Genomic DNA, 17,126 nt, shown 5'->3' with positions numbered 1-17,126 from the left:
TTGTATCCTAACTATGAACTAAAATATTTGTACCGAACTGGACAAAACGATTGACACACAAATTTAGCCCCTGAATTGCCAGTGTTTTATACACTTCCATTACAAACCAGTTCTGCTGAGCTGTGTTGTTGCTTTCAGCCTGTACCAAAACACATTTAAATACACTTTCAGTAACACGTGATTCATGTTTTTTGCCTTCACCTCACATTAAGCTCTTTACCCTTTAGGTTTGGATTTCCTCGTCCATTAGCCCTCACTTAATAGTTGGCAGGATGGGAGATGACAACTGTCTAAGTATGCTCTTGCATTAAACATTACAAAGATTATGCACATTACAATGCAGACATACATACATGGATGAAAAAGACAAAAAACAGCACTAGTACATTAATTTCATACATCCAGAGTGGTACTGAAGTGTGTGAGTATTATATTGAAGTTTACATACACATCAGAATGTGCTTAGCAATTTTACACTGTATAGCTGTGGATACAAAAAAAAAACTGCACTAGGCTAAGAGCTAGGAATTTAATTTTTGTGGATGCATGAAAAAAATATAGAAAAAAAAATTCATTTCAAGAACAAATGACTGTGTGTAATGTGTCATCTGCAGCTGAAGTGCACTGAGCTAAAATAAACACAAAACTGGAAATGGAGTTTCAGGCAGTACAGCATCTGTCCATTTACACAGTTTCATCTCATTGTATTAATCTTGATTTCTCTGCTTCATTTTCGTATGAGGCTGTTGCTGTTTATGTATGAATGTGCCTGTACTGTATGTGCATGCCCATTATTATTCCCGTACATGTGTGTTCCTAGCTGTGAGAGTTGGTGATGGGGAAGGGGCAGGTGAGAAAGCTAAAGTGACAGCGATGGACCACTTCACTTCTCAGAGACGACGGTTTCACCGTTAATGATGTTACACACATCCGGGGGGCCAGTCACACACTGGCACACAGGCACCTACAGAAGATATGCACCGATGCTACAGATGGCAGGCAGATACAAATAAATATATGCACACACATATGGCACCAAGATTAAGGTCTGTTATTAATAACTTTAAACGACAAGGATTGCTCCATTTCAGATCGCTGATTTAAACAGTAATCACACCTACATTACCATGACACATATACACATCACTATACCTACAGCTCCCAGCTGTGTATATCCTTGGATGAGGGGTAACATGTGGCTTAACACTTTCTATGCTAATGTGTTATACTAGATAGGATGCTTTTTTTTCAGTCAAAAGTGTACTTTTGATATAAGTCCTGCACTTCAGCTGGAGTAACAGGGTGTACGTGAGAGTGTTAATGGGTATACCAAAAAAAAGCTAATCAGGTAAGTTCCACTCATCTAATTTAAAAGTCTTTACACAGCAAGAGAGAAGTCACAAAACAATAAATCAAACTAACTGATAAAATAAATCTACCAGCAAAACATCTCTGACAATTAGACAGGTATGAATTAATTTTTTTTACAGTGCAATACTGACAATAGCTCAGAATTGAAATAATCTTGGTGTATGCAGGCAGCTGATAATAAAAAAAAGGGTTAAAAGTGCAGCTCCTTGGTCTTTAAACACCCTGTGATAGTGTGTGTTTGGTTGCAGATCTCCAGCTTTATGAGCCAATAACATAAAGGCTGGAGAAAGACTAAAGCTACATAGTACATACAAGCATATTTTAAATGTACTCATCCACTTATGGGGAAGTACTTAATGTACTGAGTAAAAAGTCCAGACCAGCTTTTCCTGAGCAGATACAGAAGCGTGAACCTACAGCAGCCCACTGCCACATGATGTAATGCATTATCATCATTCACAGGTCAAACCTTGAGCAGGTTCAGGTGTGTAAAGAGGAGACAGACATTTCAGTTGTCTTAAGATTTTTCACCGAACAGTGTGAGCTGTGCCCCACTGTTTGCAACACTCCTGCTAATTTTCACTCCATAAAGTGAGAAACTGTAATGACTCTTGACTCATAACCAAACAGAATAGGTTGTTAATTTGCAACACTAGTGCCAGGTGCACAACATTCAATCAAACTAACAATACTGCATGTCACTAAAGGGCCCCATATACAGTTTTGTGATCATATGGTTCAACCAGGGGCAGCACGGTGGCTGAGTGGTTAGCATTGTTGCCTCACAAGAAGGTCGTGGGTTCACAACCCAGCCTTTTCTGAAAATGGATGGATGGATGTTCAAACATGGCTAATTTCTGTGTAGCTTCAGCTGCCATTATTACAGACAGGCACGTTAGCCAATGGTTAGTTGTCAATCAGCATCAGGCTGTCAGTGAATGTTTGTCACCTTAGTTTTTGCAGTGTGCCCCACCCTATGTGCACTAGTCTGACCACTGCTGGCAGCTTTTCAGAGCCACTGGTGAGAAAGATCAGGCTGATTAGCTGTCAAGCTGGTGGAGGATTTACTTTTTTTTTTAGTGTTTTTGCCTCCACATCTTCCTTTTTATTTCCACAACCAAATGATCATGGGTTGACAATACCAGTGCCATTTATGGTTTGTATAACTGCAGTAAAGGTCTTCCACTTTCCCTGTTTGAATGATGAATACAGACTACTGCCACCCGCTGCTAACTAACCTGTATGCAGAACAGCATATTCAAGTTGGCTGATGGCTGTAGTCTTTACAGTGTGTGCCACTGTTAGGCCCAGATGAAGGCAACGTCACAATAGTTGACCTTCATCACAGCTAGTCCTTTGCTGTGGGCTTGGTGTGTCTGCCCATTAAGGCTACTGATGCTGGAGAGGTGAAGGTTACACATGCGCCTTGAAAAGACGTGTCCCAGACCTCGGGAGGTGGTTTAACCGTCTATTATTTAGATAACTATAATATTAGCCCAAGATGTATGAAGTGAGAAAGATTAAATGAGGTATTATAGAGTACATATTGTAGATGTCTCTGTGGACAAGATGAAACTTCAGTTTATTTTTTCGGGCAACATGCTAATTGGCGTAGGCCCAACTCCAGCCCACGGGGTGGGGGTGATGCAGCAGAATTTGCTTGGCTGCCAAAAATATTCTAGGAGAATAAAGTTATCAATTCAGTTACAACAATTAACAGCAATACAAACTAGCTAATTAAATGTATAACACACCATACATCAGTAGTTGTCAAAGTGCTGCTAGGAACGATTGATGGTTGCCTTAGGGGTCTTAATCTCTCTACATGTAACAACAACCCCAGCGAAAATGTTCACATTGTGCTTTGACCCATCAAGATCACTCTGACTTCTCTGTCGTGTAGACCGCCTTGGTTTCAGTGTCATCCTGTTTGCTTGGTTTTTTTTTAGATTTTGATGTGAAAATGTAATTTTAGTTGTTTACACAACTAATTTCAATTTTAGCAAATAAAAAATAAAAAATTCAGCCAAATATACTTAGTAAAGTAAAAGTACTCAATGGTACATCTGTCACTAAAACATTTTATATTATTGGATCATATTTAGCCCTGGTGACCTGTCCAGGGTGTACCCCTGCCTTTCACCCAAAGAGAGCTGGGATAGGCTCCAGCAGATCCCTGTGACCCTGGTTAAGGAATAAGTGGGAATAGATGATGGATGGATGGACCATATTTATGGATGCATTCTTCTGTTCCTCACTTTAATTTTGCAGCTGGAAAAGGTGGAATGTTATATTTATAATATAAGTTACTTACATACTGCTGGGTACCTTGTGAATTTCCTACCGAGGATTGTGGTTGTTGTACACAGCGTTTTAGCATGCAGGGTTTTAATGTTGTACAGGCCTGTAAATAACTGCCAACAATTTGTTTTAGTGCTGGCCTGAAGATAGAGGACCCCTGAACAAACATGTGAGGTCTTTTCCAATGTGAGTCCACCCCTTTTTGTCAAGCTATATAAACCTGAATGTTGAGGAGAAGGACAGAGAATTCTGTAAGACCTCTCTCCGTGTGCACATAATTAAACCTGAGATGATTCACCACACTTGTGTTTGTTCTTGAGAATTAGCAATTCTCAAACCTTAAAGAAATTTCCACGACAGGATCAACAAAGCTTTATGATTATACTGCATTTTTATATAGCTAATTCTAGTGTTATAAAATAAATGCAGTGGAGTAAAAGTACAGTACTGAAAAGTGTACAGTACTGAAGTACCAGAAAATCTAAATAGACACTGAATTGTACTTAAGCAGAATACTTGATTAAATGTAGTTACTCTTTAGAACAAATGTGAAGTGACACCCTGTGTGGTTTTTCTTACTGTAACATGACGTTACCAAAATACCAAAGCAGTGCAGCTAAGGAAAAGAACCGACTGTGTCTCAGGAAAATACCACTCAGCTGGTGCAAACAAAGACAAACTGACTGTTGACTCAAGCTATCATTCATATGCTTACACATAACCTGGCATCAAATAGAAGAAAAACAGTTTACAGGAGGTCAGTAAGTGCCCCCTCAGGCTCAAGCCCCTCTGGACTCATGTTCTGCAGTCCTGCAGAAAGTGAGTTGCAGAAAGTGAGTGTTCTTACACTCTAACCCTGTAGATGGAGAGCAGCCTCTCTCCACGCTGCTGTCTGTCCTGCTTTGTTACTCTCAGTCTGTCTTTTCTCAGCTTCCTGTTTCATCTCACCATTTCACTGCGCGCCCTTGGGTGCTTTGATCTTCTCCTATTGCCCTTTTTCTTTTCATCCCCTACAATGTTCTCACGTTCAGCTCCTGTTATTACTTTCTCTGTTTGTTTAACAGTTTTTTTCCACTCACCTCCACCTCTCCTCTCTCTCCTGCCTCCTCCATGTTTTTTTCCTTTCTCCTCTTCACGCGAACCCATCAGTGTTCATGAGACCCCTCCTCCTCAGTCTTGTCTTTTCCTTCTGCTGCTCCTTATTGCCATTTCCCCCTGTCCCTCACTGATTTCATATTTTCAAAGTCAAATAGCAGTTGCTGGCATGCCAAATAGCACCACAGACACACGTGGGTCAGCTCTTGTAGGTCAGCAAAAAACAAAAAACAAAAGACAGTCTGTGATGCAGACAACAGAGGTAGATGCAATACAAACAGGATATCAAATTGATCTTCCTCCACGTGTACCTGTCTCTCTCTCTGCTCTACAGTAGGAGACCAGGTGCTGGAGCAGGGAGGTGCTTTAATTGTGTGTTGGGGAGAGATGAGAAGGGAATTTGAGCCGGGAGGATGTGTTTTTCAGTGTGTATTGTATGTGTGTACTTTTGCGAGGCAGCAGCAGCAGATAATTGGAGAGGCACACCTGGACAGTGGTCACCTCTCAACCCTGCCCCTTTGCCCTTCAAACCAGCACTATTCTCTCTGGGTGCAGATTGTGTGTGTGTATGGGTTCTCATCGCCCAGCCAGGCAGAGACTGCACGTGTGTGAGGGTAACAGCGGGTTACTATGCGTGTCTGACCATCTTTACTGGCTGCCTGTCTCCAGTCAGTGTGTGGGCAAGTGTGTGTGCAGTTTTCTCTTTCTGACTGTTTAAATTCTGTGTGTGTATGTGAGAGAGATGGTGATGGTGGTGAGAACAGTAGGTCATTCAGCTCCGCTATAAAAGATTCAGGGCTGACTGATGACCTCGACCAACTGAAAAGCTCACACTTTTTCAAACGGTTTTCTATGGGAGACTGTGTGTGCGTTTTTTTTTGTTTTTTTTTTTAGTTAACCTTTGCTTTTACAAAGAAAACACATCAAACATTCTCTTTCACCACTGCACCCTGTTTAGAGACAAACCATCAGTGCTGTGCAGAGGAGCTCGTTGCATTGTTGACAGCCATGCATTTTGGGCTGGGCTCAAAGATGCAAACTCTTCCTGCCACAAACTGAAACAAGAAGATAGAGAACCCATCACTGTGGAGGGTCAAACACTGCTAATGGAGTGGTAATTAAAAATAAACAGGGACATGTGGCTCATGTTTACTATCACCAATTATGTGTAGGAAACAATAAAACAGGAATATCAAATGGATAACTGAATTTGTTGTTGTTGTTAGCGACTTCAGTTAGTAGTTTAAAGGAAGAGCTAATAGTTTCTGCAAATACACATAGAACTTGTAGCTGTTTAGTGATGTCTGACCTAAGGAAAACAGTCTGAAACGGGGCCAACGACAGGCACATCGGTTAGCGTGCTGGTTGCCATGGAATCTCAGTGCTTGTAGGCTCCTTCCATATCTGCCCAGACATACCAAACAAAAATTTTCCTGTCGACTTTAACCATTCATGGTGTTTTTACAGTTTACACTGCAGCAGTGTTTCCTCACCCACTTTTTATTTACTGCACTTGGCTGTCAGGACTTGTAAATTAATATAAGCCGAACCACTTGGGAAATGCTGTCATGCTTCTCATGTGCACACCTGCAAAGGCCACAGTTATTATCTCAAAGAAACAAAGTGATTACCTGGTGTTACTTATATTGATGTTATCTCTTCCAGTCTGACAGTATCCCAGGTGGGTACAGCTTACTGGGTTTTTGACAATAAAGCGCAGTGCTTGATTTGTTCACTTTTATTAAGCCATTTTATTACAATTGTCCTAGGACCTGATATTCTCAGGGGTAATTCAAATGTTACTTAGAAAAACTGCTTTAATTCATAAAAAACTATCTACAAAAGAGTAGTTTGTGACAAGGTTATAGAGGCCCAGACCTCAGGGACCTTTATTCTACTGCATACCCATAAAATAAAGATGTTAGCTTCACATCTTGTTAAATGTTTGTTATATATGAACACTGAAGGAAACTAAGTACATTTATTCAAGTTCTACTGTACTGTTTAAGTACAGTTTTGAGGTATTTGTACTTTACTTGTAGCTGTATTTGTACTTTAATGCTAGTTAGTACTTTGATTTTACTGGCAAGGCAAATATAAAATAGATTAATGTGCTAATCTGCAAAATAAGTACTTTTGGTACTTTGAGCATATTATGATAGAGATATTTTTGTACTTTTGTACTTTTACTTTTACTTTTAGAAACCTTTTAATGTAAACAGTACTTGGCTTCTCATGTACAATTGCACAAGTATTATTACACAGTTGCATTTCTACATGTACTTCAGTAATGAAAGCCATGTTCCATAAAGCATGACAGAAAGACAATGGATTTCAAACAATGAAAAAAAAAAACATGGACACCACGCCAGGTGCATTGATGTTGTCGTGAATTAATACATCTGTAAAAATGGAGGTATATCTGTTCTGTGATGTGGACATACAACAGTAAACATTTCAGATCTGTGCATTTTCCTTCAGAAAGCTAATTTTATACGAAAAAAGTGAGAAATATGTTCCCTACTTTACTAAACAGGTAACGTTTTCATGTGAACTAGAGTACAAGTACATTTTCTCCACTACGATCTTATTAACCAGTGTTTAAGTAATCTGATTATCGTCTACAAACATGCCATCTGAATTTCAGTCATTCCCAAGGGCTGAATTCAAACTAGTGGCAATGTGGGATGTGTTTGTAGAGGTTTTACAGCACAGTCATTACAGCGCTCCAATGGCTACATCTCCATCCTACCTGTGTCTTTGTGTCTTTTAATCCTGCGGCGTGTGCCCCTAGCTTTAACCTTATTACCCTGCATGCCCAGGGGACATGTAATGAAACAGTTCCCTCATTCAGGAGGTCAATTTACTTGCTTTCCTTTATGAAGTCTAAAGTCTCCTTGATCCCAACGGCATACCTGCCTGTCTGATTTTCTTCTACTCTGGCTTTCCCTTAATTAGCCCATGTACTTGTGTGTCTGTGTTACAGAGAAATAGAGAGAGAAAATTCCTGTCTTGTGCTGACTTCATTGATTTTAGGTTAGATCTATTAGTAGCAATATTCCCTCTTCTTACTTCTTACATCTTGCCTTGTTGGTTTGACTGCCTGTGCAAAAACAGACTGCTGCTCTGGCTTTCTGCCCGTGAAATAGAAAAATCAAGCATCACCAATTACACAAGACAGACACAGGCCCTCAGCTGTCATCAGATTCAATCCAACTGTCAAGGAGTCAAAACAGATCAAATGCGGCAACACAAGGCAATGCAAATAACAAACAAACAAAAAAAAAGACAACCAGACAACATGAAACAATTTGTTCCTCATAAGCCTTCTTTGAAATTACTATTGCAACTCTTTTGCATCACAACCACTGCTTTCCTCTTTGAGTAATTCATCACTCAATTAGATTTATTATTATTAGAATTAGAATTATGAAGAGTTGGGACAAATCTAATGGATGAGAAAGCAAAAGCAAATGTATCTGTAAACTTTTAGGAGCTACTTTTTTATGTGCAAAACAATTCTTTAACTATTTAGTAGATAATAATGGTAAATAGATAAATTAACATAAAAACAACACTGTGTGTCTACACAGCATCCGTCATGACCCTACACTTACTGTGCCTGCACCACGGTTCCACTGTAAACTTTAGGGTCTCATATACTTTAAAATTGTTTGGCAAATGTTTTCTGGCTTAACAGATGTAATATGTATTTAATTTCTTAACAAATTTTTAATATTTAAATACATCTTTTAGGCACACTCGTGGGTAAATTTTATGCTTCTAAGACTTAAGCTGCTCTGACAAAAACAGGCCAGGTAAGCAACGTGGAGAAAGCAGGCTAGCTGTGCCAGCCTTGTGAGTGAAATGTGGTAATGGTAACGGAGCCTGAACAAAATATGGGTTTTGTTCCATTTCGGGTAAGGCTGTGAGGCTTGTGCATATATGAACACAGTGAATGTTTGATATTAGTTGGAGGAGTGCATTACAACATCACTGATTTTCAGTGATTTAAGTAACTGGCCTCTCCCTGGCTGCGTGTGTGTGATACTTAGGAACATTTGTAAATGAGAGGTGTCATTTAAAACTAATTAATGAAACATTATCATTACCTTCACCTACCTCATCATCACCTTCTGTTTTTTGTCCATCAGAAGAAAAACACAAGAAGCAACTAAAACATAAAACCTAATTGCTTTTTTCTCTGCCTCAGAGGATCCGACTAACTGCAGGAATTAGGAAAGAAAAAACTTTACCTTATGCTTGGATATGTATATGTACATTTAATTAGATCATAAATATGAGGGCTTGGCTGTGATGTTTTCGTCATGACAACTGTGTTGATTAGGAGGTCAATGTACCATTGAATGACAATCATTGTCCTAATCACCAGTGCACCAATGAGACAGAATCAGTGCACAGGGGGAGGAGTCTGGGAAAACTACAAATGAGCTTTTAATGATGTGCTGTGAACCTCTCAGAGCAAGTGAGGGAGAGGAAATTACAATAATCAAACATCAGACTTTTTCAGTGTTTGATTCTGTTGCCTTCATCTCCCTCCCTCCTGCTGTCTCCACTTGTATTACCATTTTTCCTTCATCTTAAAAAAAAAAAAATCTCTCTTACATCTTCCCGTCTGTCTCTCTTTCTGGGCTTCTCTTCTTTCCTCTGCCTGTGTCTTGACTTCTGTGTGTGAAGAACAAAGAAGGACGAAGTCCAGCGGGTGATGAGAGGGCTGCTGAGGGTCAGTGTGATATTTGGGTGTGATATTTCCTTCGCCTGCCTAAATGTCTGGTGTCAACCAATTTATCACCTGGAAACCATAGAGAAAAAGACTGAGCAATAGACACAGGCTATGCAAAATGATGAGCTCTGAAGAAGGATGATATATTTTTCCCTAAATTAGCTTTAAATTTTCCAAACGCAGAAATAATACAGTACGTATTCATTAAAACGCACGACACCACCCAGCACAGAAAATAACTGGTGCTCCTAAATTACCAGTTCTTGGAGCCATGTTTCCCTAGTTATTGATGCTATACCTGCCAAGGTTTCCATTATGGCACAGTTCATATGCAGTCTGCAATATTAATGGTGGCTCATTTACTGTGTGAAAGCTGTGGTTTCCATGTGGTTTCTCAATTTAGGTTTTTTGAACAGACAACTGTTGCTAGTGGATTTCTAGCTAATTAAGTTAATGTTAGCTGTGTGGGTAAATTATCTTTTACTGAGGCATCACTAGTTAATAATCTTTGTATCTCTGTTGCTGCATTTCTGTACATAGAGTATTAAGATGATCTTATTAAGTACTTCAATGTTATTTGTAGTGCATTTCACAACAAAGTCTCAACACACTGTAGAGCAATACCAACATCAGCGTGATTGTGATAAAAGTGATAAAAAGTTATGACAGCACAATAAAACAACATAAGCATAAAACAAGAGTTATAAAAAAAAAACCCCAAAATGATCATTTACATTTTAAAAACTACTAAGTACAACAAGCGGCAATGAAGGCAATTGAAAATAGATGTGCTTTTAGTTTTGATTTAATAGACTCAATGGAATCAGCATTTTTAACATCATGGGGGCGAATGTTACACAAAGCAGGTGCGCGCTAAGAAAAGGCACAGGAGCATGCCAATTTTTGGTGTTTTGAACCATTTGGAGAGATTCTAGGAAGGACTGGAAGAGAAGGCAAGAAGAAACAAAAACATGAATTAAAGTCTTGGGGGTCGGTGATTTAATTCTAGCAATACTGAGAGTGAAATAAAGCTGATTTTGCAGAGGATTAGATGTGTGATTCTAGAGATAGGGATTTGTCAGTGGTGATGCCCAGATATCTAACTGTAAGTGCCTGAGTGATAACGTGATTATATAGAGACTGTCAAATTAAAGAGAGAAAATTGTCCTTGGCCTTGGACGGCCTGACAGCATAACTCAAAGGTGCCTAAATTGTGTTGCTCATTAAGCTAAACAGGGATGTGTAGTTGGAGGTCATCTGTATAGCAATAAAAAAATCATTGTTATACAGTCTGATAATATTAACAACAGATAAGAGATACAATGCAAAGAGCACTGAACCTTGTGGTTGTAATAGACAAGGCCAGAGGGATACAGAGGATGTTGTCATCTAACCAGCCACAGGAAGCTGCTGTTGGACTCTAAAAGTCTAAATCTGGTGAAGCTGCAATTGTTACTAGAAGCCAATTTATGGCTCTTTAAGAGAGTCACTGTGCAGATATCTATGTTGTGGCTGCACTAGCCAGCTGCTGTTTATCACAATTAACGTTCCTGTTTGTCAGCCCTAAGTATCTTTACAAGGTCTGAACACCACAGTTATATTCATGCCTTCATTTCAGCTCACCTGGATTACTGTAACTCTCCTTTCTCTGTCTGTAGTAAAAATAAACTATTGTTAAATGCAATTAATGCAAATTAGTGCAAAATACAGTTATGATTTTAAAAAGGTGCTAACAAACACACACCACATTGTAACTTTTCTGCATCGGTTGCCAGTTAGTTTTAGGATTGATTTAAATGTTCACATGTGACAGCCAGCTCTCTGAGGCTCACAAATTCAGCCCTTGCTGTTCTGAATGAAAAATAAGAAAAACATTGCATAGAGACAAGGGCTGTCAAGCTTAATTACAACTGCTATGTTATCATTGCTGTTCAGGAAGGGGTTTAGTGAATGGTCAGGTCCTTCAACTATGTTTTACAGCTCAAAAAAAAAAAAAAAAAAAAATAGGCTCATTTCAGCGATTCAGTAATTATGGATGGAGGCAGACGATTCGCTGTGGCGACCCCTGAAGGGAGCAACCGAAAGGAAAAGAAGGAGAAATAAATGCCATCCTAATGATGAGCTCATCATGTAATGTTTTTTCCCTGGAGTATCAGCTTAGGAAATTCATTAATTTTAAGGAAAAAAAAATCACCCTGAAAAAGACTTGCACAACAAGATTCCACTTATCTGCTCTGTGGGACTGTTTCAGTTTTGATAGAACACCTTGCCGGACTGGGTGTTCCCACATTTGATTCAGTACATTGTAATCCAGTTAGTAAATGAAGTCAGCCAGAATTGCACTGTGGTCACAAAGCTACACAGTCTACATGAAAGCTGCCATGTATTCGTGAGTCAATGTAAATGAAGCCATATGAAACACAGTAGAAGCTTTAAGTGTAACTGTATCCTGAACTTAATCTTATACTTGAGATCCACTTGCTGCGGCTCTTGTTCTGTGTGGCTCAACAGGTAGCTAAGTTTCATTAAGTTACTGCAAATGTGTTCATTGACTGTACCTTGAATTGTATTTTGTGGGCTTATGTCGTTATGTTACTTTTGTTGGAGCATTGTATTTCATTATGTAATAAACCAGACGACATAATTTTCTCGTTTGAACCAAGCTGAGAGGCTGTCATCAGGGGCAGCAGCAAAAATCCAATCTTTGTGCTCCTGTAATGCAGCAGCTACTGAGCTGTGTGGGAGACGGCGTGACGGCAGAGAGAAGGGCCAGGTTAGATTTGATTATTTGACACGGTAGCAGAAAAAGAAATATGATTGAAACTTAATCTACTAGCAGGTACATGAAGTACATTTTACATGTGTAAGGAAACATAATTCACTTAGTTTTCTGCGTTCACAGAGTTAAAGCCAAACTGAAATGCAAATAGATTTTTGCCAAGATAGCTAGTTAGCTTTGGCAACTTCCACTTTACACATGGAATACAAACTTACACACATACAACACCAGTTAAAGGTTTGGACAGACCTTCTTGTCCAATGGTTTTTCTTTATTTTTAATAAAATAATATTAGTATATAAGTATATTAATACTGACATAATTGTAATAACAACAGAACAAGCATGGAATTATGTGATCTAGAAAATCATTTGGTATTTTAGGTTCTGCAACATAACCACCTTTGGTTTTGATGACAGCTTTACATACTCATGGTCTCCTGTCTGTCAGCCTCACGGGGCCATCACCTGAACTGGTTTTCCAATGATCTTTTCGGAGTTTCCAGAGGTGTTGAGTACCGTATTTACTGTATAAGTTGCACCAGAGTATAGATGCTTTTAGCAAAAGCCTTGTTGAAAAAAAAAAAAAAACATATACAAGTCACTTTGGTGTATAAGTCTGATTTCTAATTATGGTCTAAATTAGCCTATGAAGAACGTAAGAACGTGTTGTTAAGCATAACAACAAGCAGAAGTGCATTATGAAATTCATTCATCCGTGTCAAGTCACGTTAAACAACTGTGCCAACGTCAGGGAGAAGGTGAAGCAGCATTTCCTCAGGTTGCCTGTATGCCAACACTCACTCCAGACTTTGGTTTAGCAGCAGACTTTATTACCTGCTGCAGCATGCAGTCTGCAGTATAGCTCTTTCTTTTGGGTGGCATTTTCACTTGTGCTACAATAGGAGTAAAAATTATAGTAAAAATTGGTCAAACTGCTAATGGAAAATATCCATTATTATTGTATCATTGTTTGTAGGCTATACAGGGCTATGGTGTTCTCTATTGACTAGTACACACAAATATTAACAGCGTGTACCCCTGCCTTTTACCCAAAGAGAGCTGGGATAGGCTCCAGCAGATCCCTGTGACCCTAATTAGGAATAAATAGATAGATAATGAATGAATGAATGAATGAATGAAACTAATTTTAGAAACGTGAAAGGTAAAGAAAGTCAAGTTTCAAGCCAACATTATCATTAGCTATCATGGTTTTGTTGCTGAGTTCTAGTCTGACCAAAAGGTTACTAAGTGCTTTATTGCAGACAAAAAACTTTGGTAATGGAATCTTAAAAGTCACTATATCTAGAAAGAAAATTGCACCACTGCCATTAACTCTTAGTCTCAATGCCAGTCAACAGCTGCCATGGGAAACTGTCACCCAGGTTTAAAGCTTAGACGCTGTTTCCAGAAATATGTCGAAAAATGGTTTTGTCACTTTTTGATAAATAGATGAAAATGCTCCTATGTCTCCTCCTTACCCAAATAACAGCAGCCATCTGTGCACAAGCAAACTGTAGCTGCCTTTCAAACACAACACAGACGCAATCACAGCGTCCGCAATTGTTTTCAGGCTCGATAAATCACATTGCGAGTACTTGACTTATGCACTTGCATTTTCTCCTCTGTATTTTGCACACTTGGCTAAAAACACCTTATTTTGCATACTGATAAAGGCAAAGGTGCAAAATCCACAGAGTGCGCTATTGTGTTTGTTTGAAAGATGCAGTCCTGAGTGTGCACCCGTAGTAGATCAGATTGCACCATGTTTTTTGTGTCTCGCACACCCTTTAGTAAATCAGTGCCTCATTTTGTTGTATGTTTCCATACATGCACACACACCTGCAGTGTTAACAAAACCAAATAGAGAACAAATTGTTATCTGAAGAATCACCAAAGAATCAAATCTAAATTAGGCTGATATGTTATTTTGCACACACACACACACACACACACATACTAAAGCCCAATTATGCCTGAAGTTCTTGTAGCTCTTTCTGTTCGCTGCTCTGCATGACACAGCTTGACCTTTAAGATTTAGATGAGAAATTACCTTCACACAACCTAAATACATTCAAGGGCTGTACAGATATAAACACTTACATGTCCTACAAATACATGCATTTATCATACAGCCTACTGGAGACTTGTCTAACTTTACTTATTAACTTTGTACATAAATATGCAGACAAACAGCACAATGTTTTTCCATACCCATAAGTGGTTTATTCAAAAAAAGTTAAACCATATACAATTTTTATTGTGATATGCATCTTTCACGCATCTTTTCTTTTTCAAGAGGCTTTGACAACAGTTAGGCTTTCACATATCAGAACAGCTAGTTTAGATTCTTTTCTACAGTGTGTACATAAACATGGTAGTGTTTACCACAAGTCTGAATGAAATATATTAGCGGTGGTAGCCAGCAGAATGGGCTGACATGACCTGCTGGCACAAAAGTGGTCTACTGCATCCAACAAACAACAGATACATGTGACCTTTAACACAATATTTTTTATTTTACTTGCTATTTCTATTAATTTCACATATCCAACCTACTAACCCTTCCCTCCATCTCCCCATACGTGAAGAGTAGGACAACATAAAGAACTAAACATTCTTTGGTGTACAAAGATGACACTGTTTGTCAGAGCCCTTAATTTTGCTGGGGTTTTTTTCACTGCTGGTCCATTTATTGATATTTGCAGACATGCAGCCAGACTGGAGATGGGGATGAGCAGCCCTGCTGCAGACAGAAGGCAGAGGTTTGGGTATATTTCTGCCCATTCATCATTTTCAGCATGTGTGACCGTCTTCTTCTTCTTTTCACGGCAGCAGGCGTTCATTGCATTAAGTCAGTACACCTCACTCACAGTAGCAGACAGTAAACAGGTACAATAATGGTAGAACAGGAGGGAACTGTCCGTCACTGGTTCATTGATTGTGGATGGATTTTAAAGTTAAACATACTTGGGCGACTGTCACTGTTCTTGGAGACACAAAGTATAGTCTGTGTAGGAAACACTGCATAGTGACAAATACACAGAGCCTTGATGCGAGCAAAATGGAAAGTCTGCAGTTGAAGTTTTGTGCTTTGTGACAGAAGATGGCTGTGGGAATGTTGCTTGAACATTACAACGTCCGCACCACCACTCCAGCTTCATCGAATAGCAAAGACCCACTCAGAAACAAAAAGCATCATCAGGCATGTTTGAGATATCATCTGCTCAGTCACTGTTGACAACATTTTCCATCCTTTTTTCCATCTATTACTCAGCTTACTGCTGCATTCAAACATTCTTGCACTGAATGACCTGGTCAAGATGAAATATTGCAGTTTTCATCATTGCAGAGGGAAACTGGTATTTTTAATGCAGTCTGTGGAGCCTGTGTCCATAGACACATTATTAAAACACTGGTTATGAACGAATACTAAAAACAGTACTCATGGGAGCAAATTCATTAATACATACAGCATGAGCATAGACCTAAGTAGAGGTATGCTCATGTAGGAATATAAATCAGTGATAATATCTGGCCTCCTCTTCCTGTCAACACAAGAGACAAATCACCAGGCATCTAATATGCAAACCAGAATAATATCAGCTACATTTTGTTAATATATCCATTTCTGGCTTATACATAATCGGTATATAGTAATTTTTGAATGTGTAGCGGCTGCACATCTAATGTTAAAATGGTATCTGTGTAGAACTAATTAAAACCAAAAGGAAATATCCAGGAACAAGAAAAAACTATATATTTTGAAAATTATCAATACATGCCTGGAGGCTTCACTTTACACTTTTGTAGTGTTTAGGAACTACATAACCCAGCAGCATGCAAACAAGGAGGTATGGTGATCAGAGGACAGTGATTTAATTGAGCTATAGAGCACAGGGAGATCAAAATGAACAGTTGGCTGACCACACTAAGATCTTTACTGGTACACAAGCTGCCAGACTCATGGCAGACTACTACAACAAACTTTTGAACACAAGTTGGCAGACAACAGGTGAGTATTAGGTTGACAATGTAAACTTCCATACAGTGCAGTCCAGTCTTGCATGGAATACTTTGAAGACAACACTTGAAGACAGCAGAGACAGTCCAGAGACTGCTTTGCATGAGACGGCATTTGTGTTATTGCCACAGCTCAAATTGGGCCCAAAATCGGGCATAAAATAGTCTAGTGTGTAGAAAGCCTAGACCAGGACACAGAGCACAGGTATCTTGGCTGAGAGACTGCACAGGAGGAGGAGGAGGTTTGTACATATTGAAGAAACCAGATCAACCATGTTCATTTGTAAACTTTAGATGTGCTGGTAGGAAGATCTGTTACCTTTGCAGCCAGTCAAGGTCTGTCCCTACAATGTTTCAGTCAATAAGGTGGAGCAGAAAATAGTTCCTCATACTGACAGAAATGTAGTCTTTCATTTGTGGTCCCTTTGGTTAGCTACAGAAAGTAAGTGCAATACTCACTTGTCTTTTAAGTGCTGAGGGAAATGTCTTCCCCTTTATTCCTAAATGTTTCAAGGTGTTCCCCAGCTAGTTGCCAACTTTGCCTGTCTGCTCTTTGGTGCTGGGCAGCTATTGTACAGTGAGTTTTTAGAGCTTTTCTGCCTGTGAAAACAAAGCTATGAGAGAGTGAGAGTGATACTAAACAGTAAAGCTGTAGCTGCAAGCTTCAAAAAATAAAACTCATAAAGCACTGTAACGCTGAGGACAGCTGCTCTATCTTAGTTACAGGGAGTTTTGTTCTGGGTTTGTGGGACCGTAAAGGGGACATTTTACACAGTTTTTGTCACATGTGAGTGATAGAAAGTAAAAACAAGAG

The 17,126-nt window shown here is 39.2% G+C and overlaps 1 long non-coding RNA gene across 1 annotated transcript in view; it reads right to left on the bottom strand.

The window, feature by feature from the left end:
* LOC113133208 (uncharacterized) overlaps positions 1 to 17,126 on the bottom strand; it is a 79,677-nt gene that overhangs the window by 4,156 nt on the left and 58,395 nt on the right. Inside the window, exon 3 of the long non-coding RNA XR_003295966.1 lies at positions 9,394 to 9,580. This is a non-coding gene — a long non-coding RNA (uncharacterized LOC113133208). The remainder of the gene's footprint in view (positions 1 to 9,393; positions 9,581 to 17,126) is intronic.

This window comes from Mastacembelus armatus, chromosome 6 (genome assembly GCF_900324485.2).
Source record: "Mastacembelus armatus chromosome 6, fMasArm1.2, whole genome shotgun sequence".
Classification (NCBI taxonomy): Eukaryota; Metazoa; Chordata; class Actinopteri; order Synbranchiformes; family Mastacembelidae; genus Mastacembelus; species Mastacembelus armatus.
The sequence above is the reverse complement of the archived record's forward strand: the minus strand, read 5'-3'. Positions and strand labels throughout refer to the sequence as shown.